The sequence below is a fragment of the Brienomyrus brachyistius genome, chromosome 13 (assembly GCF_023856365.1).
Source record: "Brienomyrus brachyistius isolate T26 chromosome 13, BBRACH_0.4, whole genome shotgun sequence".
In the NCBI taxonomy this organism is placed as follows: Eukaryota; Metazoa; Chordata; class Actinopteri; order Osteoglossiformes; family Mormyridae; genus Brienomyrus; species Brienomyrus brachyistius.
In genome coordinates, this window is record NC_064545.1 from 6198709 (window position 1) to 6224444 (window position 25736).

Below are 25736 nucleotides of genomic sequence, written 5' to 3' on the forward strand. Positions count from 1 at the left end.
GGAACTATTTACATCTAAATGCTATTGTTAGTTCACAATTACACAAGAACCACTTCAATTAACAAACATGACTGCTTTCACCAAGCATTTTTCTTAAAAAAAAAAAAAAAAAAACTTTAACAAAAAAAGCTATTTTTAAAACAATCCCTTTTGTGTATCCTTGGCAGGGAAAAAACTGAAGCATCCAGGCACAGAAGACATTAAGGGCATTTGGGCACACATGGTATTATTAAAGCATAAGGTAGGAATTGTCCTGGGCCCCTTCTACACACATATTGACTTTATCGCCTTAATACACACTAAAACACTTCAGATGAAATACAGTTGGGCTTTCATGTGTATTTCTAATAGCTGACAGGATAAAGCAAGTTCGAATTGTCAAGTTGGTCTTGGTCCTTCCACATTCCAGCACAGATGCAAAGATGATCTTCACAGTGGAACTAAATACAAGCAAAAGCTGGAACGGTTTGTCACACAGCCGAGCCCTTCGCCATTAATAAGGATGACAGTGACCTGCCTTCCTGCTATCTATCTGTCCACCCATCTTCGGTCGCAGTAAGTGGGGAGCCGTTCCTGGGAAGGTCAGGGCGAAGGGAGGGGGCACGGTCCGGATGGGCGGGTTAGGGCACACGCTCACATAAATTCACAGGCTGGGGCCAATTCAGAGTCAACGATGCCGCTTCTTCTCTGCCACCAAGAACCAAGCCAGCTAGCGTTTCCACTGTAAACGATCTGAGCCAAACCGTACCTGTGATGGCCGGTATCACGTACACAGTATAGAAAAGCTTCTTTTTGAAATTCACTTATGAGGTGGGCCTACATTCCATTCCTTTCCATTTATTTTTATATAGCGCCTTTCACAACAGAGTTGCCTCAAGGAATTTTACATGAGTGTGTTGTGATACATTCCTCCATAATTTATATAGAATAATTCAAAAACAGCGAAGAGGGAAGACATTGCTTGACTATGACTGAAAGGCAGCTTTGATCCTAAATAACTGTGAGCCCTCAGAAGCTCTCAACAGTTTCTCTCCCTAGCATTTGACTGACCAGTAACTGAATAACTGTGCATGTGTTACGGTGTCCTTTCTGAATGAGATTCATTCAACCCTCAGTGACCAGCATGGCGGTGAGGGAGTCAGAATCATGCCAGCAACAGATGGCAAGGATGGGCATCACCACAGGGCAACCCCAGTCGCCCATGGCTGGTGACTAATCAAGGCTCCCAGCTGCTTCTCCTCTCAAGCCCTCAGCCAGGACTCGGGAGAGAAATCGCGAGGAGGCCAGGGAGGAAGAGGAACCGATATCCAGGCTCCAAACTGCATCAGTCACTCTGCATTATTGTATTTAGGCTTATTATATATATTTTTTTACTTTACAGAGATTGTCAAATGAAATACTTCTTTGTTAGATAACATTTTATTACCTTTTCCTTTTCGTTTTCTTTTTTTTCCATGTTATTTTTACTTATTTCATGGTTCATCTTAGCTGAGCTTATCAGCGGCGCCCGGGACTGACATGTATCAAGAAACTGAGCTTATTCACAAACACGGCCACCGTCAGCGCAATATAACCTAAAATCACGCGATGCTTACATAAGGGATGGTTCCTAACGTCTTCCAATGTCATGTGTTATACTGAAAAAACTTCAGCGGGGCACAATGAAGAATGCAGCAAAGCTCATGGAAAAAAAACCTCAATTTTGCCATATAGGAACTAACTGCGTCCTGAAATATTCAAAGTGCCAGTTTTTCATTATAACCAGAAGATGGCGCTAGTATCTTCTTAAAGAAGCGGTGACCAACAAAGGATAGTGCGGGTCAAAACAAAGCAGGAAACAAAAATATTTAAACTAGTATAATAGTGAAATAAACCATGTACTAACTTTAAAAATAAAGATTAAATATCGACTATCCATATGCTTAATGAAAAGTCGTATAGTCTAATTCTGAGAAAGCAGATGAATAACCAAGATGATCTCGACTCTGCATTTGTTATTGTTCTCCACAGAAAACTGGCCGTGCGCTTAAAATGACAGACGCGTAGCGCAGTATATAACTGCCTCATGGTCTAAAAATTCCACACTTTTCCCAACGACAATTTTGCCAGTGTGTCTTCTGTCGCCATGTAGTGAATCACTATTCCCAAAACTCACTGGCATGTTGACACACTGCGGTCCCCGCTCTCCGCTTTAGCAGGCCGGGTCACTGACACTAAAGCCTGTAGCTGGAGTTGCCAGTTTCTCTGTGCTTCTCTTGCACTTCGCCCTTTTAGTAGAACAGGGCGTTTGTTTATCTTTCTCACACTAAACAAGTTGCTCACAGGTGATGCAGAATCTATGCACTGCCTGCTGTCCATAGGAATTTTGTCTGAGATTTTGCAGTTCAGTCAAAATATGTCGCTGTAGAAGACAGAGTACAGAGAACTCTTTGCTCAAGGAGTGCCTGATCGTCTGGCTTAGGCCTCGATCACTGCACACTGCACACTGTGCAGGTGTTAGGCATCGTGCAGTTCTTCCTCCTCCAGCAGGTAGAATGCAGGTAGCAGCAAAATGATGGTTATCTTGCTTTGTCTCAGCTATAGGCTATCACTTGGCCTGCAGATAAGGTCCACAAGTGGGGGTTGGGGGGGGGCGCAGTTCCTTCAGATGTGGGCTGGTGAGTAATGACCCCGCATCCCTCAGCACTCCCCTGGCCCTGCGCTCCGACGGTATTAAATATGTGCCAGGGATTTATTGCCGGGAGAAACCGTAGCGCCCCACAAACACATAAGTTGAGTCTGTCTCCCATGGCAGAGGGGTCATACTGGACCCCAGAGCTCCCTCTCCCTTTACCCTCCTCCTCCCCTACTCCTACACTCCTTTCTCATCATGCTCTAGTCCCCTCTCTCATTTCCTATACTTGGCCTACTTTTTCTGGAAAGAAATAGCACATCTCGCTCATCATTTACTTCTTCTCTCACCCCTTCCACCATCTACTCCCCCCCGTTAGGACAGGACCATGCATCCTTCCTTGCTCTCACTCCTGCGAGTGTGCTCTGCGAAGCTCTGCCTGTCGCTGTCTCTTCCATCTCCAGCCGCCTACCAAAGTCGGGCAGCACAGCGCGAGGAAAACCAGTCGCAGAGGAGATGGAAAGTGTGGTGCAGACTGACATGGTCCAACACAAGCAACATCTATGGACTGAACTGGGTGTATTTATAATCCAGTCAAGCCCAGTCAAACCCAGTCAAGACTAGAGGACTTCAATGTCATACCATCCATAGTCAAGTATAACCCCATTTCCAACAAGGTTGGGACGCTGTGTAAATAAAAACAGAATGCAAGGATATGCTAATCATATAAACCGATATTTAATTACAAATAGAACAAAGACAACATATCAAATGTTAAAACTTAAAAATGCCATTGTTTTAAGACAAATATAAGCTCAATTTGAATTTGATGCCAGCAACACATTTCAAAAAAGTTGGGACAGTGGCGTGTTTAATACTGTGCTGCATCACCTCTTGTTTTAACAACACTCTGTAAACGTTTGGGGACTGAGGAGACCAGTTGCTGGACTTTTGAAAGTGAAATGTTGTCCCATTCTTGCCCGATGTAGGATTTCAACTGCACAACAGTTCGCTGGTCTCCTTTGTCGTATTTTATGTTTCATGACGTGCCAAATGTTTCCAGTGGGTGACAGGTCTGCACTGCAGACAGGCCAGTCTAGCGCCCGGACTCTTCTACTATGGAGCCATGTTGTTGTAATACACACAGAATGCAGTTTGGCACTCTCAACAGTTTCACTGGAATATACAAGGCCTGCTCTGAAAAAGATGTTGTTTGGATGGTAGCATATATTGTTCCAAAACCTGTATACATCACTTAATGGTACCTTCCCAGATGTGCAAGCTGCCCAGGCCATGGGCACTGATGCACCACCATACTATCATGGATGCTGGCTTTTGAACTGTCCGCTGATAACAAGTTGGATGGTCCTTCTCCTCTTCAGCCCGGACGATGTGGCATCCATGAAAAGGAATTCGAAACTTTGATTCATCAGACCATAGGACAGTTTTCCATTTTGCCTCAGTCCATCTTTAATGAACTCGGGCCCAGAGAAGTCAGCAGCGTTTCTGGATCATGTTTAGATGGTTTCTTCTCTGCATGGTAGAGTTTCATCCTTCATTTGTGGATGCAGTGATGAACTGTGTTCACAGACAGTGGTTTTCTGAAGTGTTCCTGAACCCACGGAGTGATTTCCACTATAGTATTGTGTCTGTTTTTAATGCAGTGCTGCCTGAGGACCAGAAAATCACAGCTCTTCAATATTGCTTTTCAGCCTTGTCCCTTGTGTACAGAGATTTCTTCAGATTCTCTGAATCTTGTATTGATATTATGTACCATAGATGATGAAATTCCCATATTTTTTGCAGTATTAGGTTGAAGAACATTATTCTTTAATCATTGCACTATTTGCCAACGCAGTCTTTCACAGAGTGGTGAACCTCTCCCCATCTTCACTGCACAGAGTGGTGAACCTCTCCCCATCTTCACTGCACAGAGTGGTGAACCTCTCCCCATCTTCACTGCACAGAGATCACTTCCTCTCTGACCTGTTGTTAATTAACCTAATTAGTTGTGAGACATTCAATCAGGTGTTTTGTTGTAGCATTTCCAGTCTTTTGCTGCCCTTGTCCCAACTTTTCTGACACGTGTTGCTGGCATCAAATACAAATTGATCACGTATTTGTCATAAAACAATATCATTTCTCAATTTCAATATTTGATACGTTGTCTTTGTTCTATTTTCAATTACATTTGGGTTTTTAAGATTTGCAAATCATTGCTTTCTGTTTTTATTTACATTTCACGCAACGTACCAACGTTTTTTGGAAATGGGGCCGTATACAGAGGTTCACATGCCCTCGGGGAAAACGGTTCACTATACAACACAGAGTTTATACAGTATACTTAAAGTGCAAAACACAGAACAGCATGAAATAGTGAGCCTGGACACAAGGGTTTATATATATAGTGCAATGTGTATACAAACAATAAATATTACAATAGTAAGTCTGTTGACTAACAATAAAAATCAGGATTAATGCAACATTAATGCCTCAGAATTAAAGGGCAAAAGTCTTAAATCACAACATAATCACTTATCTTTGTGCTGTAACTTATTACTCCTGCAGGATGACATTCAGTTCAGCTGGGCTCAAAGTATGTGTATTGTTCAACACAACAGTCTGTTTTTGAATCCCGGGAGATAATTAATGCTAAATCAAACCTCAAATCATTCTTCCTATTAGCAATAATTTGGAGACCAAACCACGAATATCTCAGATCATTTCCCTGCTTCAGAGATGGCAGGATAGGTGAAACCCTCACAAATGGCCTGTCGAAACCACTACCTGGTCACACTAAAGAGGATCCAGGTTGGGGCTACCTAGGTGCTGCATCTGGCCTGTGGGCTCGGGGGCTGTGTGGGTCCCACCCGACACGGAATCCAGCCACGGCCTGGACAGGGTAATCGACTGGTGTGTGCATCCATACACCAGCGTGCCAGGGCAGCAAGGAGGCGGAGCTTCCAACTGTCACTGTTTGTGGGGATCTCAGGCTGTTTGTCCATATGGAGCACGACCCCTCCATACCCATGTTCACCAGTGACCGCCCCCCCCCCCATCCACTCAAAAGCAGTATTTAGTGCCGAGACTAAAATCAAAATATAAGAACACAGCTTTCTTCTGGAAGTAAGAGTGGGGCCCCTGGATGCTATAGGAGGATGGGGGGGGGGGTGAGTTGGGGGTGGGGCACATGATCTGCATGCCAGCTGCCCAGGGTGAGAGTGTGTGCTGCACTCTGTGCCCCAGGAATTAATGAACTCATCTCATTTTGGTAGCTTTAGGATTTCTGTGTCATTTCACAGTCATGCAGCACAATAAGAGGAGCGATTTGTCAGCAATACTCGCGGCAGGGTCTACACACCCTCCGGCTAACATCTTCGGCACCTCCCAACATCTCCTACCTTCGTTTGCCATCAAAATTATACAAAAAAAATAGTAACTCGCATACAAATCAGCATTTTAGCTGCAGGGGGCAAGAAAGTGGACAAGCGATTGAAAAGTTTTCGTTGGAATCTTGAAATGGCAGCAGTGGAAAGGCTGCCATACCCCTGAGAACGGAACGTGCAAGGAATTGCTCCAGCAAATCTAGCTGGTTAAATGTGTGGAGGTGCATAGCTACGTGCTATTTGTGACGCGCGTGGATTGCGCTCGTGCCCACACACTGGTAAAATCTGCACACAGCCTTTCACCACACAGCACTGCGATGGCGTGCTCCCCATCTCTGCTGGTGAGAGTGTGCTGGCGCGTATGTGGGTGGTAAGGGAACGCCATCCAACAAGCTTGAAGATGTAATGGCTGTTAACACACGAGAGCTCCCATCCTGAAGCAAAGCTGCCAGTTTCTCTCGGGAAAAGCCAAGATGTAAGGAACATGGACAACTGAGCCTATTACTTTACGTGGACCCTGAACCTGAGCATTCCTAGCAATGATCGCTGGAAACATAGCCCCATGTGTTATGTTACTGCTATTTAAGCATATACATATATTTCAGTGGCTCATGCTTTATGGTTTTTCATTCTGCTCCCAGACCTGTCAGCTTGCCATGGACTCAGCGTGGTACCGGTGAATCACACCCGTCAGCTGCTGCGCCGATCTCCGCATTAACTGCGGCGGACTGATACCTGCCAGCTGGATTCGTTTGCTTGGATTATCGAGCTTCCAACCCAAGGGTTGCAGGGAAGACGCAAGGTGGAGCGTGGGGCTTTCTGGAGGAGGGGTGTCATGGCAAAAAAGATTGATGAAGGCCCATTTTCTGCATATACCCAGCGCAAACCAAACCTGAAGACTAGAAGATCTGTGGATTTGCTGTGACTGTGTGATACACCACGGAAGACCACCCCCCTAGCCGGCGACTTCCTCTTTGGCTGAGGGCACCTTCCCGGCCACCGCAACTCTCTCCGCTTGTCTTCTGGCTGCCAGGCTAGATCTGCTGCCTTTAATGTGGTCCTTCTTGGCTGCCAGCACCATAAAACCAGGGCTCCTCCTTGGCCCCATGGCACTGCGGGGCCACAGTCTTCCTGGCAGCGCCTGCTAGCCTGGCATGAATCTCCCCCCCCCCCGTGTCTATCGAGCTTCCCTCCCAGCTTGTGGCACCAATGACACAAGCGCCGATGCATGATTTTATTTTTAAAGGCATGGCCAGCGTCAGCCTTTTCTTCACCAATGAACTTTGCTACTTTTAAATAAGAAAACCTGCTCAAGTGCAGCTATGTTAAAGTGCTTAATTTTTAATATGCTCAGTGTCTTCTATTTTCAAGGTAAGTAACATTCTTGTCCGTTTTTCATATTGACACAAAAATAACTAGTTATTGCAGATGGGAGAGGAAATGTAGTCTTTCAACTTTCCTCTTGTGAAAGCCATTTACACCCGAGGCTGGAGACTTCATCTCAGTAGCTGCAGGGATCCACAATGTACTGCTTCAGTTAGCTGAAAAAGTCAGCATGTGCTGATCTTATCTGCCTCCCCTCCGAAACATGAGCTTGCACACTGCTCCAGTTAAAACAGAGTGGGGCATTCTGGGAACTCAACACATTCCTGATCTGAGGCAGGAGCTTTGCCGGAATTTACTGCTGCGTGGCGGGTTTGGGACCCGACGACCGCGGCTGACCGTCGTTCAAAATCAATCAGCCTCAAGCGAGATTGCGTCAAGGTATCGATCTCGGTAGCCTCGCAAAAGTACCCTGGGGTTCCTGAAAATTCAAGGGCAAATTTGTGAGATCCCTGCTCGCTGGCCTGTTGCATGGGAAGCATTTGTTGCTTTTTTGAATACGCTGGGGGCCACAATATTACCAAAATACGATGGGGGAGATCCACATGGTGGGACATGCTGCGTGTGTGAGTAAGTGTGACTGTGTATGCGGGATGGATCCTGTTACAGGTGGGCACGGGAGATGGACTCGATCAATGACGCAACTTTGCCAGCCCAAATAAATCTGCCTTTATCACATCAATGGCTTTTACATGTGTTTTCGGGCCGTAACTCATTTTCTCCACTCAAACGGTCCCCATATGTAGGCCGAGGCTCTCCTCGCCGCGACTGACCAAAGCGTGCTATGGGGGTTTCATCATCCCAGCCTGCACGGCACACAGGATCAAGGCTGGAGGGTTTCAAATGCCCAGAACTCCAAGAAGCTCACCTTTGAAGGGTGGCTACAGTCTCTACCATTCTCACATGCACAGTAGATGAGCTGCGTTCCACAGAGCAGACAGTGGAAAGACCACATGAGGCGCCGTGTTGTGGGGATACGAACTAGCAGGCAGCTGAAAATCAGGCTGCCATGTGAGCGAATCTGAAGAGGAGGAATCAGAGCTTTGCTGAAATGTCCCCTTTTTGCTCAACATCACCTGTACATCTCCAGGTATAGATCTGCACTTGTCACAAAGCATTTCCCAGGCCGTGAAGAAATGATATTCCTTTCGGCGATAAAGACTCACGGACTTCCTCTTATGACTATGAATGACTGCTTGTCCACAAATATGGTGTGCACACAGGTCAGGAATTCTGGATGCTGGATCCGTGCCTTCCGACGTGATGTGCACCAGACCTCAGCTTCCTTGGAGGTCCAGGGTATTTTGGCTCAGTGGTGATGAGGATGCAGGCTAACGAGGAGATGGTGAATAGAGAATCAGGAGAAGAACACAGACACATGGAAAATAAGGTTCCTGGGATTAAGCAGACGGTGTCTGAGGCCAGCGTTTGCAGGGCATGACTTCAGCCCTTCCCAACATCTGTGTAAAATCAGGGGAATACACTGTCTTTACCTGAGATGACTCTGGCAACTGGTTCAAATCCACAGTGTTCTTAGCCTGATATGAGTCTATATGAAGTATGATTGTATCTGTACGTCAGTTAGGAAGGAGAGAATAACGAGCACAAACGGCAAATCATTTAAGTGAAAATGTCAGAATAAAAAACAGAAAGATGTCTTGGCTGTTTGTATTTGCTGCGGATGTTATCAAGCCCCATTTTCACACCATGCCATCATATACTAATTAAAATTACAGTATTAAAAGAGCCAAAATGAGGCAGCTGTCTATGTAGTTTAGCTAAATATAAGATCTGGCTGCAGTTTGTCAGCAGCACTGGTCTATTACATCCAAATAAAAAGTAATACATTCAACCAAAACACTGTAAAGAGTCCGCATGTCTGATGAGTCCCATCTAGGTGACCTGACAGCGGCTGCCGCCGGACTGCAGTGTAGAATTGAACACAGTAAATGTGTAAAAGCAAGGGTATTGTGTCTGTGTGGTGTTGGTGCGTAAGACGGGGAAGTCAGTACATATCAGATGGGGGGCGAAAGGTAAAATTAACATGCTGGATAGACTCTGCACATCATAGGGGGTAATAAAAGAGAAAGATGAATTTCATGAGCAGGCCGACTAGATGGGGGGGAGGGAGGGTGTGATGTGGGGAGGGTCGGATGAGTATCGCCGAGCCCGGTTCTCACACGACACCTGTCCCATGCCTGCCGCTGTGACATTCCCCACCGGCCCCGAGCCCCTCTCACCTCTCTTGGCTGGGTCATATTATACATCAATGGTCAGATAGTCTCGGCCCAACAGTAAAATCATTCCGCTGGCTGACGGGGTTTGAACTGATGTCCTTCCAAACACAGGTATAGCATCCTAACTTACTAAGTCACATGACCCCCCCCGCAAGGTTTTACTCTTTGTCCTAAAAGCTAGAATATTACAGCAGTTTACCACAGACACCAATAGAATGAAAAAGTCACTAAAAAGCGGGTTTTGATCATATTGCCATCATCCTGGCATCAGGGAGGGAGGAAGACTTCGGAAATTAGTGGGTAGATAAAGAAAAAGAGAAAATTTTGAGAGAATTTAGACAAAGACACCATACAACTCTTTCAGGTCAGCTGCATCTAACCAGTGTAAGCAGTGCCCAGTGGAGCCGCTACCAGCATAGACATAATTGTTGAAACTGAAGCGATGTACAGTAACTAAAGTGGGCTTTGAACAATAAAACAATCGAAATGATTCATACTAAACAATTATATAAACTCAGTTTGACCTGGTAATGTTTATAAAATACAATAAGGATTAATGGAGATTGTGGGAGTTTTACTTACATAAAAATGTTCTGAGGGCAGAAAGAAAAATGATTGGTTCTGAGAGATAACCAATCAGACTGTAGAAGAGGTGGGTCCACGCGACTAGAGGAGGAGGGACCAAGATATCTGATTGGACATCTGAGGCAGAACAACTTTCTGTTTTGAGGTTGTGCAGGAAAAACTGAGATTTATGGGAGCATCGGCATCCTTCCTTCAGCACCATATCTATTCAATGCCCCACCATCCTTCTTTAATACCTCTACTTGTCTTTGTGGCCCCTAATCCCATCTCACTACAGACTGCACACATTTGACTGTGAGAACGTGCTGGTTATTCAGTAGGATGCAGGCTTCAACGAGGGGCGAGAAATGCTAACTGCAAGCGAGCTCTGCCCATGAATTTAAGTGCACGAGAGCCTTAATGCAGATATATCTCAAAGAGCTGAAAATGTGTTGAAAGGTTCATATTTGACCTATGTAAACAGGAATGATTTAAGCAGATATGTGAGTGGTGTCCTAAATATGCCTTGTGGAGCCACTTTTCATTTCAACCGATGCACGGTGCCAAGATTTAAATCGAATTAAAATGTCATAGATAAACTATTAGGTACAACTCCAATAAAAAGTTATATAATAGATATAAAAATTCTAAAATAGAAGCACGAATAAATGTGGTTTTAATTGGTTTACAGTCTGTCTGCCTCATTCATAGGAATGACTTATCTTCAGATTTGGACCTAGGACCTGGGTCTGCGGAAGAAATTGACGTCACAGTTGACGACTTTCTTGGCTTCAAGTCCGTCCATCTCGGTCTGATGCTTCACTTTTATAAAATTGTTGGAGTTAAATCATGCCATTTAAAAAGCCAGCTGCGGAACAGCAAATTCAAGGGCAGCCAAAGGTAAAAAAGCAAATTAAAACATTAAGACTCTGCACCTTTGCAAACCTGTGCAGTTTCCATGGAAAGCTAGAAGCAACAACAATATCAACAACATATTTTTCTGCTAGTATCGCCCACGTTTAAGGCCCAGGGCTAATGGTGGCAGTTCAGCCTAAACCAGTAGGTCCATACATTATAACAACAAAATATGCAGTTCAGATGAAAGTCGTCATTAAACTTTATAACGTGCAATTTTTGTGACTATGCTGCTTTATTCATGGAACTCAAGTAGGTTCATAAATGAATAAGTTGTAGTCATCACACAAGGCTAAACATTTCACTGTTTAATGTTCATGATTATTATTGAAATCTGAAACATCTCAAACTACCCATGTTGTAAAATGTCCATGTTATAATTAAGTCCTCAGTGGTAACTGACCACATAGACTCATTTGGCTCATTCTGCAGCTATATTGCGGATTCCATCTTTTATTGAGAGTCTGGTTTTGGAGGCCGCTGGGGTAATCATTAATGTCGCTATTGTCTTGGTTTTTGAATCTTATTGGACCACATGCTGCATAAAAACAAAAATCTGTCTGCACACGGATCATTAGCATTCAGTTCCCTCTCGGGGAGGGGGGGTGTAACTGGATGCTTGATGCATAACTGAACCATGTTTCACGATCTTTGGAACCAATTCAGTTGAGGAAGCCATACAGTAAATAATGGAGTAGCACGTATTAAACTGGTTTGATGCCACGCCGCCCCGTGCTGAGGCACTGATTAGATCCTTATGTCAATTGAAAACCCAAATCGAACCAGTCACATCATTTCCACAAGTGACTAAAGTGATATCTTTGTGTAAGAGGGAGTGGAACTGGTAGCACAACATTGATTTCATTTCAATCTGCTAATATGCCTCTTGGGAAAAAAATGTCAGGTAAGTGACTATGTACAATCCTTTGATTTGACACGTTACAGAAGCTCGTGATAATACGCAAACCAACTGGCAAGAAAGCAAAGACTCTTCATGCAAGATGTTCAGAGGGGAGGCCAGTACGCATCCATTGTGGTCGTAGGAGAGGTCAGTCTCTTCTGACATTTTGTAATTTGCATTTGATTTCTCCTCAGATGTCCTACAATTTGAAAGCTCCTGTGTCATTCCACTATTGTGATGGTAAAACCACAGTCATTATCAAAAGTGAACAACTACTAGCTGTATGTATTGTACATAAGTATCGCACAATATCTGGTGTCATTCCTTTCGCAAGATACCAGCTGTGGGTAAGAACTGTAATTTGCACTGGATGTGCTCTGTAATTGAGTGACCTCAGAGTTATTATTTTGCATACTTGCATAGGGACTGAAAATGCACCACTGTAGATGTCAGAGCAAAGCAAACCAAAAAGTGCTGGTCGCACTCAGATCGTCTGTGAGAATGTGGGAAGTCAGGACTTAGAGGGAATGAGTTGGAGGTCAAAACTGAGATACTGGGGTTATCCAGCTCAGCAGATAAGCAGGGCAAGAACGGCAGTACAACAGCCCTGCTATAAGGAAGTGGTTCTAGCTATTTTAAAGCATCATTTTTTTTCCCAGTGCGGTGGGTCTGTGAATTGCGCTGTCGCCTCATTACTGTATGTCGGTGGGTGTTTGAACTGCATTCCTGGTCCACTTGTGAGCTCTGCTGAAATGTCCTGCAAAATGAAGTTTCTGAGTTGTCCATAGTGTGCAAGTGTGCGCTTGTGTCTTGCGACTGCGATCCCATCCAGAGTGCTGGGATAAATGCCAGGCTGCTTCATAACCCTGCATGAGATAAGTGACTGTAAGGTGAATTCTGCCCTAGTTTTTTATTACTGCAGAGCACAAGATTGCATTTCTCACTGGGTCATTCTCATGATCTCATCACTGTAACACATTAGTTTCCCTGAATTTTTAAATTAGTTTGAAGACAGATTCAAATTATGTGACTTAATCATCCAAACACTCAGTTTTGCCTTTGGGGTAGTTAATCAGTTCTATTATATTACGTTTTACTTTATCAAATTCAGTTATGAGAAATGACAAAACAGGCAAAAAATAACGACCAAAAAATACTTATCATACAAATTGATTATTTATTGTTGGGCACATGCAATAAAACTGTAAGATTTAAAAAGTTTATCTAGTTCTGTGATATTTGATCTTAAAACTGTAATGGTATGAGATTTTTGGCTACTTGTGGGGAAAATGGTTAAAGAATCATTAAATCAGAGAACCAATGATATAATTTTATCATACTTAAAAAGTTAAGGTGATATCAGTTGCTATGCATCAACAAAAAATACTGTATTTCATTGTGACATTTTTTAATTCTTCAGGTGGTGAGAATGGCCCCATTATGGCACAAAATACATAGAAACTGGCAAACAAGGAAGCCTAACGCAGATATGGAGGGGAAATTGGGACCTGGAGTCCAGGCAACATTCTGTTCAGTGAGCCTCTATCATTATTACACTGTATGTACAATATTATACTATAATATGTACCATACTAAGTAATACAGAACACAACCCTTTCTCCTGTAAACTGGACCATCACTGGCCATGAGGAAAACATCTGGAAACATAGTGCTCTCAGATCTGACCCAAATACCTTCGCTTTCAATAAAACCAAGAGTGAAACACCCCTCAATGCAATATTTGTACAGTGTGAAGTCTGTGCGCAGAGAACATTAAAAAGCAGAGTTAAAGGCCATTCAGCACAAAACCTGATACGCTCACTGCAGACTTGCTGCAACACAAGACCGCTTTCTCACCAAAAAACACAGAGTCTAAATAGCACACAGTGTGGGTCCCTAAGAATATGAGATGTGGACTTCATGGTTAAATATAGCAACAAACAGCAGGACTGTGAGAGGCCCTTAGTCTCGTATGAGCGAAGGCGATGCCGGTGTGTCAGGAGGCCACATCTTTCGGGAAAGCAGGAAAAAAAGGCTGGAAGGAGCGTAAACATCATATCTCTTCCTCCTTTCATTGCTGTCATTCACGTCTGACACACATGAGCGCTACCCCGCCACTCCGGGAGCTGACTTAGGCTCGGGACGCTGAGTCAAAGGACGCAGCTGGCCAACGTGGCTGCCCACTTCCTGGCCACGTCTCGTACCCAGAGCTGAATGTACACTGGCGGGCATTTTGCCGGGCGCCACTTCCTGAATGACACATGCCGCACGCAGGACGTCTCGAGACGCTGGTAGTACGACTCGTCACGCAGTGCCGTGACACTCCCTCACACACGCTTGCTGTTTTTTTTCCCCTGCGCATAAGCGAAGCAGCCATCGTTGCAGCTGGAGAGGAGAGAAACTTAATAACTTGAGCAAAGTTAGTGACAGCGATCTCCCTAGAGGTCCCTGTTGGCTAATGCCAAGATGTTGAGTCAGTGGCACCAGGGATGGAGAAGTGGTGGGGGGCGCAAGGGGGAAGAGTGGGGGGCAAATCCTTTAGAATTGGAGGTGTGAACCTCTGTCATGTTTGGGTTTACCAGATCTGTCATGGGAAAATGGACTTTGTTTTCTTTTCATTACAGGACCAATCCCTCTATAGATTTTTCCAAACAAAGATGGAAAAACAGCCCTTTCCCTGTGTTAGCCTCCTTGGAGAGCTCAGGGATTATAACCACTGCCGAGGACCATAGAGTCCACTCTGCTGTGCAGCCCAAGCCAAGGCGAGAGTGCAAACCAGTGCTCCCAATGTAAACTCAATCAGTGGGACACTGGCGAGTTATTATGAGGTTTTTCTTGTTTCCCACGGTAATAACTTGCCCTCCATCTCTCTGCTCTTGGCTCGGGCTGAAAGCAGTGCCAACTAATGCTCTTTGAAGATGTACAACAATCCATCCAGCTGACTGAGAAGTGTCTCCCCAGAGTTAGCGTCCTCCACCTCGGAAGGGAGACGCTTCCTTGATATGTCTTTGTTGCAAAGACCAGCTACAAGATATGTCCCAAAGTCCAGGCACAGTGAAATACTCGTTTAAGTGAATGACTGATTTAAAAACTGATGTCAGAGTTTCTGGTCCGAATGACTGGCTGGGTTGTTTCTCACGGACCTTTTACTATATTAATATAACGAAATTCCCAAGACAACCAAATAATTACTGTTTCGCTTCAGTTTCCTTCTGTCCCTTCAGGACCATTTCAGCAAGAAAAAGGCCCCACTGAAAGGAAGGAAAAAATAATCTCCCAGAATTACAAAATACGCACAGATGTTGGAGTGTCAGAGGTTATTCCTGAGGACAGGTGAGTGATGCCGAATAGCACGTCCTGGCATGTTAGCGTTCAGCTTGGCGCTATTTCCTTCCAGTTGGACCTTCCCGTACAAAGCCTGCTTCACATCAGCCTGACACCGCCAGCCAGACTGAGGGTTTCCAGTTTGCATACATGATACAAGTTGAGGTCTACTCAGCGCTTTTTTCTTGAGAATGGGCGTCTGACGGTCTTTCTGCGCACACAATTTGGCTTTGATATCTGGCACTGAGGGCATCGGCCTACTGGAAGAAGATGGAGTCTGTCAGAAGAGCACTGACCAAGCAGGGAGAGTTTTATGCTGTGGCTGAAGGCGATGCAGCTACTTTCTAAATTCACTTATAAAACAAGACGACGTGACAGCGATGTCACAACATCAAGGCAGTCAGAATTCGTCTTAAAATTTTTGCTTAAAAAATTCCAAACTGGTCAAAGGAATAAGAAATGGAATTTTCTAAGACTACAGCTGTAGATCACATTGACAACTTGAAAATATTTTCAGTCATATACTTGAGGATTAAATGCAGTATTTTCTTCTTACTGAATAAGCAGAACTTCATGTACAAATCCTTTAAAGCGTCAATCAAATGTATAGCCTATATTTCACTTTGAAATACTGTTATATATACATACAAACTTAGAAAATAACTTGTAGAGTAATGACATCAAGAAATTTGTAAGGTTATATAAGTGTCAAGGTTTGTTTTTCCATGCAATCCAAAGAGATTTTTTTTTCTCATCAGGAAAGCAAATCTGAGCTCTCAGAACCCAAATAAGAGGAAAAAAAGATTGAAGAAAGTGATTTAATCCCTGGGCACTTGGTCAGAAGGGCATTTAACCACTGGAATGATGTAACACACAACATCTTGGCCAAGGGGAAGAACAGATATGGTCTTTAGGTTCCACTTCACAATGCTTTGCTAACCTCCACTTTTCCCCCTAAAGAGGTAGGAAAAAATGAAGATGAGCCACAAACCTTGAAAAAAAGCCCAATTATCACCAAAGAGAGGAGCTGGAAAATGTCTTCTTGGTATAAAAGCGACTAGGAGGACGAGTGTCCTTTGAGGTCCGGGGAAGTGGTGAGCCATAATTCTGACTAAGATGGCCGCCGTTTGAAGTCTTTTCACCCCAGCATTGGAGTTAATTTTTCCATTCTTACAAAATATACTACTTCCCCGGCCTTGTCTTAATTTTTATGTGACCGCAAGCAACCTCAACATGATTCCTGAAACCCGGCCTTCATCCCTGCCATTTCCAGGCAAGAGCGTGCGGTGCTGGAAATTCCGGCATGCCATTTCGCCCGTGAAGCCTCCTCACTCCTGGCCTATCGCTCAGCCCCGCGAAACGTCCTCACCTGGAACCAATCTGTAACACAACCAAAGTGTCCCGACTTGAAAGCCCCGTCCTTCACTTTGATCGCCTCCCCCTGGTAGCCGGCGAGGCGCTGGAGGTAGCCCGCCTGTAATCCCCCAAAACAAAAGGGGATAAGAGATGGCAAATATTTATCCATCAAAATGCATTAGGGGAACGTGTCGGAAACAAGACTCAGACACACTCTGTGGAAGGAAAGAGAAAATTAGGCCTGCTAGAGAGTATTATTGTCACAGAACTTTGAAAGAGAATGACCTTGCATTCTCTACTCCATGCTTGCAACAAAAAAGAATTGAATAAATCCCGGCATGGAGTTTTAGGGCCACCGTACTTGAAAATAAGACATCTGGCTATGCATTTAAGGTGATGTCCCTGTGTTCAGGGGTTCCAGGTCTCCTCCAGCTACCCGCCTTACACGGCCACCCCCTTTTCCCTCCCCTTGCTGGGACTTATTGGTCCAGGAAGACACGCAAGCAATTAAACTTTAATAGCCGTCCATTGAGGAATCTGTAGGGATTTTCTCCTGAGTCAACATGCCAGATCCCATTTCCTTCTTCCTCTCTCCTTTCGCCCGGCAATCGCGGGATCCTGGCTTCTTCCTCATAGGCTGCTGCCTCACCGGTGCCGTGTAGCGGGTTCAGGCAGGGAGGTGAGGTAGCCTGGGGCCCCTGGGTTGTTCATAATTACAGTCTGGGGCTCCCTTTTCTGCAAGGAGACTCACTGTTGAATTAACAAGAAAAAAAATCTGCTGTCACAAATGGTTTAAGAGTGATTGTTAAATTTCTTATTTAGAAACCCAAGAAAATTGTTTTCTTTCGGGTACAAAGTGCTCTAATAAAATAAATGAATTGCGAATCTCTTGAATTTGTTGAAATAGCTTTATCGAAGGGGGGGGGGGGGGGGTTTGCTAACACTGGCAGAAAGCATGCTTTTATGCACATGGGGGGCGTTATTGTTGTAAGACGAGTTGTCTCTGGTCTCAGCAGGGATCCTGGCTGGCTGCTATGAAGTAGACAGCTGATCTGTATCACCTCTTTAACGATAATGTTTCACCTTGCAGAGCATTTAATCCACCCAGAAGCAAAACCTGCACGCTAAGTGAAACAAAATGTTGACTTTATGACACGGTTGGCGCATCGCACACATTTGCTGGTTGGCCCAAGCTGCTGCGTGTCACTGTGCCACGACTCGAGGTCGTGCCAGGAATCCATCCACAAGACGCTCTGAGAACACAATGGTGCTGTCTTGATCCGTGGATGGTGGTTAAGAGAGGGACATTCTGAGGCCTTCCGTGTGATTTTAATTGACCGATTAGCGGTAATTCAATGAGCGGTCGAAGGGCAGAGCACATGAGGCAGGAACATAAGGCAAAAGGGTACCGTTCAATAGCCCTTTTGTCCCTCCACCCTGGACATGATCGCTACCTTTACGGTCAAGTCACGGGTCCAGGTTGACACACGGCCAGCATCCCACTGGACCACCTTTGTTAGAATGTGCCATAGGTCATCCAGCAGTTGGTTGTCCTAGATTTCAACTCTTTTTGATCTCATTTAAGTTAAGCTCTACTAGAGCATTGTTTCTGCAGCCATTAGCTAGGTTTTGGTTTGGCTAAATTCACCCAGGTTGCTCTCCTTTTGGACCACAGTGCTACTTGGGCAGGGATATCTTTACTTATGTTCTCTTCATGGTCTGAATTTAAGTCAAGCTCTCATGATAGGACTGTTGAACACACATGTTCACCCCTCTGTGTTACAAAGCACCATCCTAGCCCAGTACAGCCTGTGCACTCAGCCATCAATTTCTTTTCATATGCTTTCCTCACATGCAGTCCATTTCACATTAGGGTCCTGAACCGTATCTCATAGCCAGAGGACGCTCAGTGTGCCTTAGGCAGCATATTAAATTGTCTGTCATCTCCATCTCAGCAAAGATAGACAGTTTTATTATAAAAGTCTGTCTCATCTATAATTACTGATTCATGCCAAACCTTCAGGTTGCAGTAGAGCCATGTAATGTGGGACACTCAGGTCTTTACCAGATATTAGTCAAGACAAGCACAACCTCCAAAGGACACTGAGCCACTGTAAAAATCAAAATCTTTTACCCAGGTAAAATGCATTGTAAAATAAGTCACAACGCTGAAATTGATCTCAATGGATGTGCTTGTCCTTCATCTACAAGGCAGTTGAAGGCAATCTGTTCTGCCTCATTGTAATATAATGAGGTCCAGTTGCAATGGACATCCTTGGCATTACACAAAAAAGCGTGAGCATTACATACATTTTCAGTTATTTCCACAGAAAACGCCTAAACTACCTTCGCGCTAGTCTGCTAATTTTCAAATATGATATCTGGCGGCCGGTGAAATGTCACAAAATTGTTTCTGTCATTCCAATACATATTCTTCCAATAAACTGTGCCCTTGTCGCTCTGTCTCTTGAGTTGGAGCTGGGGGGTAGTGTGTGTGTGTGCGTGTGGGGGGGGGGGTTCACATATAGTACAGGCTGGGCAGACATCAGCCGTTTATCAGAAAATGCCGATGACAGCATGGGTCATCTCCTCCCATCTCCCTGTCTGGCCTCTGCCCATTTGATCCTTGGTCTTTAATTAGCCTATCGTGACAATCTGCTCGGTCACTTATCACCGTGGTCGTCCTGGGGCTGCAATATGTAAATAATGGCACGAGCTCATAGTCATCAGGAGACAGCTTCCCTGCCAAAAACCCCAGGATCAGTACGGCCCGGCTGCAGAGCTGCTGCATGTTCAGCCCGGGACGAGCGACGATAGCGTAGCCTGGCTGGAGTTTGTTTTTCGCTGATCGGCCATAAAGTTTTATTTCCAATGACTGTTACTGACTCCTGAGCAGGAAGTGGAGCTTGTAACTACAGCCGGCATAAAGCGGAGCGGAGCCGAGTGCTTTAGCTCAGCACCCCATATTTTCATCTGCTTCCCTATGAATTTGCCCCAGCGAAGCGCTACAAACCACCATCCTTCTGCGGAAAGGAAAAAAAAACACTCACCAACGGTCACTGTGGATCTCTATAACGTCTGGAATGGCAGTTACAAATAAAGGGAAAGCATATATATATGTATCCCTATGGTTTACACTTTGTTTTACAGTGGAAAGTCAACATAAAATAGCTCGCAGTGTGCAGGGGGACCTCTTAAGACCTTGGGGGGGGGGGGGTTTCTTGAATGGGGTTTTTAGTTGGAAATTATTGTTACGCTTATGAAGTTTCACTTTGCTTTAATTGCTTGAGTAAACATCCAGGAACGTGAATTGGAGACAGGGATAAGGTAAGAGCTTTCCTGGTATAACGTAAGTTAGTAGGCCAATAGGTGCATCACACACTGGTTTGGTACCAGATCGCATGCTGACTTACAGAGGCCCACAATGGGGCCACTTCTCATAGGCAGCTCCGGCTGAAGGCCTTCTGGCATTTCAGGTCTTAACCCCGAGGTCCCCCCACCCTCAGTGGTCAGCAGTGGTCACCGCCTATTCACCCAGCGGAAGATATCGACGGCTGAGGACAATCAATTACTCTTGCCTTTTTAGGCTGCGAAGCCAAAAATTAATTTTTATTAATTAACTGTCATTACTCATGAGAGGATTTTTTTGTAATGGCGCTTATACGTTTAATTTTAACGTTCCGGTTGGAGGATGTGGACAGAGAGCAGCCAACTCTGTAGCACAAAGGATGAAAGGTCATCTACAGAAATAACCATAGATCCTCTTGGGATATTTTTTCTCAATAATATTTTTAATTGTGGGATGTGGTTGTTTTTAATCCACATGTAATGATTCATTGTAATTCAGATTCTTACATAGGGGGGAAAAGTGGTAAAAATAGACAATTTCTCACAATTCTACATCAAATTTCCCGGTTACAGTCATTGAGGCATCAGAAAGTGGATTTATTAGTATTTATTATCATGAAAAGGGTGAGGAAATGCGATCAGGGAAAAGGCAGAAAACAATGTAGCACTGAGTGTCCTCAATGGATGTGCTCATCATTCCAGTTTCTGAGGAAGAATGAAACTAAATCAACAGTACAATATTAACTTTGTTCTGACCAGCAAGACTTGACCACAGACATCACTGATATAATCGGTTAGTCACAGAAGGGCGACGGAGCTTGGGCTCCTAATATCACTAATCTGCCTTATTACTCTCCTGACTTAGGCCTGTCTGACTTCTGACCTCTGATGCAAATAATGGGAGCCTGAATGCAGAGGCACAGGTGACGTCTGAATGGCCCGATTGTGATTTTCATACCTTTGGAGTGTCTGGAAGCCAAATGCCCCCAGCTGCACCCATCGTGAAAAAAGTCGTGAGGCATTGAACGCCTTCAACAACTGGACCAATGGAAATATCCGTGTAAGTATCAGGCCCCCAGTGTGTCTGCTGCTGCAACTGGGCACCGCCGCTATTTTTTCATAATATTTTATTGTCCAGAACTTCGTAGCTCAGTTCCCCCCACCTCCCCAGCAAGTTAATATGAATAGGAAGAAATGAGTCAGCATAGATTTCGGAGATGCGTGACACAGCCAAAGGCAGGTAAGAAGAATGGGGAGGCTGGACAAACACGGTGAAGGCCTGCTCTGATGGGGTGGTCTGTGGTTTGGAGCTGCCGGGGCATGGCAGCCGCAGGACGGACAGCGTACGTGAGACCATGCTGCTTCTCGCTCCCCTGGCTTGGCAGCCCTTTGAATTAATGAACTGTGAAGAGACAGAATCCTCTTCCAGGCAAGTGTCCTCCTAAATTAAATAAGGAACATGACTCTGATTAGGGCCTGATCTGAAAGAGCTTCTTTCTCGTCTCGGCCGGCACATTCTGAGCTGCGGGGCGGATGAGGGCCGTGCTCTGTCTTCCCCTCATTGTGACCTCGGACCCGGGGTTCAGCCGTGGTGCAGCACGTGACTGCGGGCGGGATGGCCCTGGGGTGTTGGTTGTGGTTGGGGGGGGGGCAACATACCGTCCAGATGCGTCACAGCGACCCCGAGCTGTCTGAAAAGAAACCTAGTAGAGGGTCAGATGAGGAATGATCTCAAGTTTGGAGAAGCAAGCAAGGAATGAATGGAAGAGTGGGACGGCCATGCCTGAAATGCGTCGCCGATGCCTCACTCTCCCCAAAAACACTCACATGCACAGAAGGATATATGTTGCCAAGGAAAAGGTAAACAAACAAAGAGATGAGTTTACGCCGGCTCAAGTATCACATTCTCCATGTGCCTGAAAACTCTCTTTTATTCATAGTTATGTGATTTGAGGCAGAATGGCCTTGTCTGCAATGAGCTGAGGCTTTTCATTCTGCCATGTGCCATTGTTTGCATGGCCTGGTAGAAAACTACCCAGCTGCAAGTAATATACGTAGATAAAGAGACGCATTCAGCTGGCCATGATGAGCCCACAGCCACCTGCACCTCCACCACGAGATCATGTGGCTGGTGGAGCAAAACAGGCTGCTTATGTTGCTGCTCAGCCATACGTGGAAGAACATGCATACACCCTTTCATACCCTGGTGATGCTGCCCTCCGTCAGTCACTGACATTTTTGTGTTAGTGCTGCTCCTGGTCAGCACTTGCAGAACTTCGCTTCATTCGGAGCCTGGAGACCCCCTAGGTCCTCTGGGATGGCATATAGCATGCAGATGGAAGTTCTTACAGTTGGCTCTTGGCAGACTCGTTCTACTTGAAGGAGAATTACATAATTGGGGGGGGGGGTATGAGATCCTGTCATGGTGAAGGGTCACAGGGCAAAGGAAGGACAGCGGCAGACAGAAAAAAGCAAATCCTCTGCTCCGAACCAGCCTGGGGGGGTGATGTGGCGATCCAGACCTCAAAGGGCTGCAGCACATACTCAGGAAAGGCATGCCTTTGGGGAGGGGGGGTCCTGACTTTCAGATGGTACTCCTACACATCAGTCCAGAGCAGCCAGCTGTCCTTGCACAGGGGCCTACATTGACTTCTGAAGTACACGCAGAAAACCTCAGCTGTTCTTGTTCTATTGCCCACACCACATTGAAGTCCCCCCCCCCTAAAACAAGCTATGTCTTTGGCTGAAGCTGGGGGCTATGTTAGTACGTAGGAAGAGGATCAGAAAGTTTGACGCTGCAAAAGACACCCCAACCAAACTCATACATACAAGACGGCTACAGGTCATTTCTTTTTGATGTCATCTAAGAGGCGCTGAGCTCCAGGGTTGGGTAACAGAGGAAGACAGCTTTTTGCGCCTGTGCATTGCGGCTTCAGCTACAAAGTCTCTAACGATAAAGTGCCGCCGTACAAAGAGCCAGAATTCCTCCCACACTTGCCCACTGGACTCACACACGTGCCAGACTAGTTGCTACATTTAGGAAGGTAATTACAGGCCCGGCACGACTTTTACTAGAGTTTCCTGGTGACCTGCCGTCCCCGTCCTGACCCCATCTGCATGTTTGAGTGGCGGTCAACCGAAAGGTCGTTCAGGGCCTATGGTTGAAGCTGCTTGGGAACTCTTTGGGAGCTGAGGTTGGACACAAACCAATGCTGGTGTAACCATGAGCGAGTCACGACGGCTGGGAGGCAGCCTGGACAACTGGGCCTGTTGACAAAAGACACTCAAGACGTGGAACAAGCGCTTTTGCAGGGCCAAGAAGAATAAGAATCCACATTATTATCTGAACGCATCTTGGGGGACACAAACTGGTCAGAGTAAAGGTTGATTTATACTTTGATGTAGAGCCAGCACAAATCTTATGGTGTAACCTACTCAAGCGGCCTACACTGATGCGAGCATTTATACTTGTGCGCTGGTGTGTCTGTGTCGCTCTGCAGTTACACCACCGAAATGCTACTGTGCTTAGTTTTCTGGGTACAAGTTTTGCTAACACATTTTAATTCTGTTATAGGGAGCAAAATTTACCAAGCTCTGCAATTTCAAATTTGCTGCTTCCCATGATTATCTTATAAACGTTTAAATGTCAGTTTGAAGCTTGCAGCCACTGCTTTTACCCGAGACCTTACCATGCACAGTCTGAGACAATCACAATCATTTTCATCCTTGCTGTTTAAATCATTCAAAGATGTGTTTCTGAGAAATTAATTTCTTTTGAACTCCTTTTTTGCTTTAGGAGTAACATCGCAAATTCAGAAATTTTCAAATATGGTGCATCCCTAGTGTCGTGCTGCAATCGTATGTTTTTAACAGCATGAATGACTGCAACCGTGGCAAAAACACCAGGCTCGCAGAGACCTAAACACTACTCGCCCAACACTAAAATACCCCCAACTGGAAACAAACAATATCAAAACATTTGTGTAGGAGGATGTGCGAAGCTACTAAGTGAACTGATCACAGTTGCAGCGATCTGCGTTGCTACAATGTGTTATTACATTTCTGGTGAGCTGCGCATTGGGCTATGGTGTGGGGGGGTACAGCTACACCGCACCTACAGCGTTGATTCAATGCAGGTGGATAAATCAGCCTTAAGGCCACAGTTAAGGTGCATCATCTGTGAAACCCCCTCACATGTAGAGCCCCCCTCACGTAAGGAAACTGAGCTCCCCAAAAATTTGGACAGCATCATTTTCTTAACCTTACTGATGCTAATTGAAATCTATTGTGCACCACTGTGCCCACAGTCTTGTTTCATGATACAGTTGCATGCTTTGTTATTTGGAAACCAGTGTTGGAAACTCTAGTAAAGGCCTGAGGTCATAAAAGATCCCTGGACATCCTTTGAAAGAGCAGGGGTGGTTCCATGATGTCCGGGCTAAAATCGTCCACTGTGGCCCAATCAAATCTGGCCTTCTAATCAACCTCCATATCTAACTGGTGAATTCCCTCCTGCACCTTCACCACCTACCGTGTGGTGAGCGTACTGGTGCAGAATGGCTGCTGTCGCATCATCCAGGTGGATGATACACAGTGGTGGTGGTTGAAGTGGCTCCCCATTGCTTTTGTAAAGTGCATTGGGTGTCATTAAAGCACTATATAAATGCAATTCATTCATTCATTCATTCATTCATTCATCTATCTCAAGTGCTATTTTCTGAGGTTGTTCACCATAAGCGTATTCAGTCTACAGGCAGCAACATAAACTGAATAAAATATGGAAATAGGCCAATGATAAAATACAGTAATGGCCTGATGTTAAAAAACACCATCAGTATGGGGTTTGTAATTCTAAACGTTGACCATGGTAAGATTATGGGTTGTACTCTCTTACCCTATTGAGGGGGTTGACTAAATTCCTTACTAAATTCATAAACTGACAACATTCCTTACAGTACATTTAAACAATAACTAAAGGTAACAACCCATAAATGTGAAAACAAAATATTTTGCACTGAATCTATTTTGCGAACCTAAAACATCATTTAATTTATGTCGGGGAGAAGATGTCTTTTCTAAGCCTTTGCGAAAGTAGCTCTGCATGCATACAGTTGGGTTCCAGGAAAGATCAAAGTTGAATCCTCAGATTTGCACTTTAAAAAAAAGGACTTCAGAGTTCAGAGTCAGAGTTCAGATTGCTTACATTACAATCAGTCCCCTTTTAATTTCAATGGGTTTTTTTTCTCCCCAAGTACACTGTCTACAATACAGGGCTATCACATAACGTATAATTACTCTGTGTGTTGCCATTAACAGGGAAAGCAGCCACAGTCCACAAAGAACAAGTGAAATAAATTGTGAAAAGGGGGTTATTTTAGCTGTGGGAACTGAAAAAAGGGGCAGAATCATTAAGGAATGAGAAGCTTCACGTAACCATGAGATAATCCTCCAAGAGACAAATCACTGGTTTGGTTTTGCACTTAAACAAAATATTTGTATAGCAGATACCTTCCTTCAGAAATTGCTTCTGAGCTCTGCAGGAGCACAAGAGCTTCTATAATCAATATCACTTGTATTAAATGCGAGTCAAACAACCAAACCATGATGGTCTCCAGGGAGCCAACCGGTGGTAGAATCACGGCAGTGCAGTTTAGAGCACCAAGAGTTTATTATCTTCCCACAATCCTATCTGATGACTCTGAGGAAAAATG

At 44.9% G+C, this 25736-nt stretch overlaps 1 long non-coding RNA gene across 2 annotated transcripts in view; it reads right to left on the minus strand.

Annotated features, from left to right (window-relative positions):
* Positions 1 to 16986: 16986 nt before the first annotated feature.
* LOC125705793 (uncharacterized) overlaps positions 16987 to 25736 on the minus strand; it is a 93562-nt gene continuing 84812 nt past the window's right edge. The window contains exon 3 of one of the 2 annotated variants that reach the window (XR_007381688.1): positions 16987 to 17427. This is a non-coding gene — a long non-coding RNA (uncharacterized LOC125705793). Of the gene's footprint in view, positions 17428 to 23192; positions 23293 to 25736 lie in introns of those variants that run through there. The other variant, XR_007381689.1, reaches the window with a different exon arrangement.